The sequence below is a fragment of the Rhinoraja longicauda genome, chromosome 16 (genome assembly GCF_053455715.1).
Source record: "Rhinoraja longicauda isolate Sanriku21f chromosome 16, sRhiLon1.1, whole genome shotgun sequence".
NCBI lineage: Eukaryota > Metazoa > Chordata > Chondrichthyes > Rajiformes > Arhynchobatidae > Rhinoraja > Rhinoraja longicauda.
The window spans coordinates 17495741-17501740 of record NC_135968.1 but is presented as its reverse complement, the minus strand read 5'-3'; the positions used below and the strand labels follow the sequence as shown (position 1 = coordinate 17501740).

The 6000-nt window shown below is 52.0% G+C and overlaps 1 pseudogene across 1 annotated transcript in view; it reads right to left on the bottom strand.

Moving 5' to 3' along the window:
* Positions 1-313: 313 nt before the first annotated feature.
* LOC144600909 (zinc finger matrin-type protein 4-like) overlaps positions 314-6000 on the bottom strand; it is a 143386-nt pseudogene continuing 137699 nt past the window's right edge. The window contains exons 7-8 of the transcript XR_013548196.1: positions 3865-4222; positions 314-460 (exon numbers count right to left, since the gene is read on the bottom strand). The product of XR_013548196.1 is annotated as a zinc finger matrin-type protein 4-like (transcript). The remainder of the gene's footprint in view (positions 461-3864; positions 4223-6000) is intronic.

Below are 6000 nucleotides of genomic sequence, written 5' to 3'. Positions count from 1 at the left end.
ATGCAGTAGATGAAGTTAGAGGAGGTGCACATAAACCTTTGACTCAGTAAGAGTCTCTTAACATGGATTGGGTAAACGCACACAGTTGGTTGCTGCAGCTTTCATTAGAAACACTGGTATAAAAGATTGATTGATTTTGTTGAATGGTTGATGGATGCCTTGATATTCTTAAGGAAATGAGTGGGAAATGTGATACTGGTATACTTGTTAAGGATTCAGTTTTGTCTCGTTGAGTTGGCCTTCACCCTACCACCCCCATAAGTGCCCAACTCCCCCCCCCCCCCCACCCCCGCGGCCCCCTCCCATCTTCCGACGCTGGTTGTCCGTCAGAGGAAGCTCCTTCTGGGCTGGGCTGGGCTCCCATGGAGAGGTGGGGCAGTGGTTTGGCCCGTTATCCCTGGGGCACGGCAGCAGACACTTACTCGTAGTAAGAGCATCCTCCCACTGTGGCTGTTGGAAGCTGGAAGAGAGAAAGGTGGGGGTTGGGGTGGTGGAGTGGGGTGGGGAGGGGTGGAGATGGGTGGGGGAGAGGTGGGGTGGGGTGAGGTGGAGTTGGGTGGGGTGGAGATGGGTGGGGTGGAGTAGGGTGGGGGGGTGGGGAGGGGGTTGGTGGAGTGGGGTGGAGTAGGGTGGGGGAGAGGTGGGGTGTGGTGGAGTGGAGTTGGGTGGAGTGGAGAAGGGTGGGGGGTGGGGTGTGGTGGAGTGGAGTGGGGAGGGGTGTAGTAGGGTGGGGGGTGGGGTGTGTGGTGGAGTGGAATGGGGAGGGGTGGAGATGGGTGGGGGAGAGGTGGGGTGTGGTGAGGTGGAGTGGGGAGGGATGGAGATGGGTGGGGGAGAGGTGGGGTGGGGTGAGGTGGAGTGGAGTTGGGTGGGGTGGAGTAGGGTGGGGGGTGGGGGGGTTGGTGGAGCGGAGTGGGTGGGGTGGAGTAGGGTGGGGGAGAGGTGGGGTGTGGTGAGGTGGAGTGGGGAGGGGTGGAGATGGGTGGGGGGTGGGGGGTGGTGGAACGGGGTGGGGAGGGGTGGAGTAGGGTGGGGGGGTTGGTGGAGTGGAGTGGGTGGGGTGGAGTAGGGTGGGGGAGAGGTGGGTGTGGTGGAGTGGAATGTGGAGGGGTGGAGATGGGTGGGGGAGAGGTGGGTGTGGTGGAGTGGAATGTGGAGGGGTGGAGATGGGTGGGGGAGAGGTGGGGTGGGGTGAGATGGAGTGGAGTTGGGTGGGGTGGAGTAGGGTGGGGGGTGGGGGGATTGGTGGAGCGGAGTGGGTGGGGTGGAGTAGGGTGGGGGAGAGGTGGGTGTGGTGGAGTGGAATGGGGAGGGGTGGAGATGGGTGGGGGAGAGGTGGGGTGGGGTGAGGTGGAGTGGGGAGGGGTGGAGTAGGGTGGGGGTGGGGGGTTGGTGGAGTGGAGTGGGTGGGGTGGAGTAGGGTGGGGGAGAGGTGGGGTGTGGTGAGATGGAGTGGGGAGGGGTGGAGATGGGTGGGGTGGGGAAAGGAAAGGTTGACAAAGATGGGAGAAGATTAGAAAAGGCCAAGCGCATTTCCTATTAGTAATGGAAGAAGACACATGGAACTGCAGGTGCTGAAATCTGGAGCAAAACACACAGTGCTGGAGGAACTCAAAGTGGCGTGGTAAGGTGGGGTGGGGAGGGGTGCCGTGGAGTGGGGTGGGGGACGAAGGAAAGGTTGACAGAGACTAGAAAAGATTACAAAAAACCAAGGCCACTTCCTATCATTGAGTGAAGACACAAAGAACTGCTGATGCTGGAATCTGGAGAAAAACATAAAGTGCTGAAAGAACTCAACAGGCCAGGCATCAACTGTGGAGATGAGAGGAGTCATATGAATTCTGTGTAGCTGTACATTATGGAAACAGACCCTTTGGTCCACTTTGTCCATGCCAGCCAAGTTGACATACTGGGCAAGTTCCATTTGCCTGCATTTGCATCGAAACTCATCCAATCCACCTATTAGTCCAAATGTCTTTAGAAAGCCATAATTGTATCCGCTTCTGTAGTTTCCTCTGACAGCTCAGAGGATAGCAAGTCTTTGGAATTCTCCTCCCGGGAGTCATGGGAGCTGAGACACTGGGTGCATCCAAGAGAGAGATTGACAGATTTGTTTGGATATTAAGGAGGGTGGGGGATGTGGAGTTTGTGCAGGAGGGTAGTGCTGAGGTGAAAGATTGGCTCTGCCATTGTTGAATGGAAGAGCAAGGAATAATTAGAACATGGAACAGTACAGTACAGGGACAGGCCCTTGGGGCCACAATGTCTGTGCCAAACATGATGCTAAGACCAACTCTTATCTGCCTGCACATAACCCATATCCCACCATTCCCTGCATGTCCATGTGCCCACCCACCCACCCACCGTCTCTTGAACGCCATTCTGGAATCTGCCTCCACCACCACCCACTGGCAGCACATTGCAAGGAAAACTTAGTCCGCACATCTCCTCTACACTTTGCCCCTCTCACCTTGACGCTATGCACTCTAGTCTTTGTCATTTCCTCCCTGGCAAAAAGGTTCTGAGTGTCCACCCTATCTATGCCCCTACTTTTATCAGGTCTGCCCTCGACATTCAACGTTCCAGAGAAAACAATCTAGTTTGTCCAGTCTCTGCACTTTATGCACAGTATATGTTTTGTGTGGTGAACGGAGTGTGTGATGCATCTGCAAGCAAGATTTACATTACACCTGGTCCCCACTGTACTTGTGCATATCACCATAAACTTCACTTGGTGACTTCCCAATGGCAGATCAATTTGATGTGCATGATTTGTGTGTGACAATGCTCCAGTTCTCTGCAGTCGCCTGCAGATATTAGCCGCTCTGATCGGAGAAGTCAGTCAGTCTGAAGAAGGTTTCCGGCCCGAAATGTCTCCTGTCCACGTGTGAAGAAGGGTCACGACCTGAAGCATCACCCACTCCTTCTCTCCGGAGATGCTGCCCGTCCCGCTGAGTTACACCAGCTTTTGTGCGTCTATCCTCCAGAGATGTTGCCTGACCCGCTGAGATATTCCTGCATTTTGTTGCCTTTTTTACGATGAGATTAAACAGAGGATGGTAGGAGGATGGCACGGTGGGGCAGCTGGTAGGGCTGCTGCCTCACAGCGCCAGAGGCCCGGGCTCTACGCAAGGTCCCAGCATTTGCAGTCCCTTGAGTCTCCACTTACTCACTGTAGTTGTGCGGAAATTCTGGGGGAAATAAGCATGCAGAAACAGCAATGTTCTGGAAGACAAAAGATTGGCACCATGGCGCAGGTGGTAGAGCCGCTGCCTCACAGCGCCAGAGATCCAGGTTCGATCCTGACCTCGGGTGCCGTCTGTGTGCTGTTTGTACGTTCTCCCTGTGACCGCGTGGGTTCTCTCCGGCTGCTCCTGTTTCCTCGCGCACTCCCACAGACGTGCGAGTTTGTGGGTTAAATGGCCCTCTGTAAAAAACCTGGCCCTAGTGTGAGATTTGGAGTTTCCTAAGTTCACGAGTCACAGGATCAGAAGTAGGCCATTCGGCCCATCGAGTCTACTCCACCGTTCAATCGTGGCTGATCTATCTTCCTCTCTCAACCACATTCTCCTGCCTTCTCCCCATAATCCCTGGCAGCCATACTAATCAAGTACCGTCTGTGGCAATAATTTCAACAGATAAAGAAATACCTCCTCATCTCCTTTCTAAAGGTACATGTGACAATAATAAACTAAACTAAACTAGATGTGTAGGAAGGAACTGCAGATGCTGGTTTAAATAGGAACTGCAGATGCTGGTCAAAGATAGTAGGGTCTCGACTGGAAACGTTACCCATTGCTTCTCTCCAGAGATGCTACTTAAACTAAACTAGACATGTCTCTGTATTCAGTAAGAAGGTCTTACCTCTCCACAGCCCGGCACAGGGCTTGTCCATCTTCCTTGGACCTCTGCCCATCCTCTCATGGCTGCCCCCCAGCTCCGCTTCTCTCTCCCCAGCCTTGGCCTGCAGTCACCGCTCGGTTGCCCCTCCACGGGGCCTCTCCCCGTGGTCTTCGTGCCCCGGACCTCCGCGTCCTTGGCCTCCTCCCTGTGCCGGGAACTGCAGTGGGCCCCGCAGCCCGGCAACGCTCCCCTCCAGGCCTTCTTATCTCTGGCCGGCTTGCCGTTGCTCCCGGCAAGATGGGGGGTCTCCCCGCCATCCTCTGCCCGCCCTGTGGCACGACCCGCGGCCTCTGACCCACCGCCATCTTTAGCCTCGTCGCTGTGGGCGTAAGACCGCAATCAATCAAGATGGTAATCAATGGAGCACCTACAAACCACCCTTGGCATTGGATCAACAGCCAAGGCCACTCTGCCCCTTGCCTCTGCTGGCCCTTCTCGCAAAGAACGCAGAACAGTACAGCACAGGATCAGGCCCTTCGGCCCACAATGTCTGTCCCCAACAAGATGCCAAGAACGTTGATGCGTTTAAGAGGAGACTGAACAAGTGGAGGAGAGAGAAGGGAATAGAGGGTCACTCTGAGAGATTGCGATGGGGTAGGCTCCGCGGAACAGAACCACGGTTGGGTTGAATGGCCTCAAATATCCTGTGGAAGGCTTTGTCCTGAATTCCTCTCAGAAATGTCAGCAATCTACTGTCGTTCCCATCACCAACTAGAGAGCGGTCCTGGCCTCTCATCTACCTCATTGGAGACCCTCGGACTATCTTTAATCGGACTTTACTGGGCCTTACCTTCCACTAAACGCTATCCCCTTTATCCTATACCTGTACACTGTGTGTGGAAGAAATTAATTTAGAGGGAAATTAATGGAAAATGAAAAGCGGAAATGTCGCAGATTTGCTTCGAGATTTTATTGCATGATATCATGGAGAGATGGTGGCAATAAACTGCCCACCAGTTGTCTGACTTCACAGCAGAATTAGCGGTCGGTTACACTGTGCAGTAAACAACTTTTGTTTTTTTTTTGTTAGACACTACTCTACGAAAATATTCTATCAGCTACATGGGTACCAATTATTTCATTAGTCATAACGTACTTTTTGCTTATGTTAATCTTATTCAACAACAAATGGTTAATACAATTAACCAAAGACGTACAGGTTTGTACGTACAATTACTCCAAAGACGTACAGGTTTGTAGGTTAATTGGCTGGGTAAATGTAAAAATTGTCCCTAGTGGGTGTAGGATAGTGTTAATGTACGGGGATCACTGGGCGGCACGGACTTGGAGGGCCGAAAAGGCCTGTTTCCGGCTGTATATATATGATATGATGATATGATATGACAAGTCAAACACAATACAAGGGCATCTTGACATTATTCTATCTCACCTTTTAGGCGGCCCGTGCCACAATCTCCGAGCCAATCACAAGCCCCACAGTTACAGTAACATTTCTATGCCACTAGCGGTAGGGGGCATGGGGGGGGGGTCTACTGTGACTTCTCAGGAACTGTAAACAAGCTTCGTTACCTCTTCTACTACTTCATCTTGACATTTACCACCCACCCTTCCAACACATTCCCAGACAAGAGGTAAAAAGTCTAATCTTACTTTGCCGATTCCCACGAACCTCTTCCACACCCGGTCAACGAGAGGTGCCAATTGTCACATCCGAGCACCCTTTCGTTACCTTGTTCAATTCCAATCAAAATGAAGTAAGGAAGGATATTAATTTTTCCTTCCACACTGTGGATGGATTGACTGTAATCGTGGATAGTCTCCCCATTGACAGGATAGCACGCAACAAAATCTTTTCACTCTACCTCGGTGTACATGGCAATAAGCTAAACGAAACTAAACCCCTTGTCCCTTGAATGATCGCAGTGAACCTTTTCTGAACCGCCTCGCACATAAGTATATCCATTTGTAAATAACATGATAAAAACTGTACACAGCGCACCAGATGCCATCTCACCAGAGCCCTGTATAATTTGAAATTTTACGATCTGTTATTGAATTATCCGCCGACATTGACAAAAAGATCTTGCCTTGGCAAGACTTCTATGGTCGACATTTTAATGTATTTCTCTGCAGTCC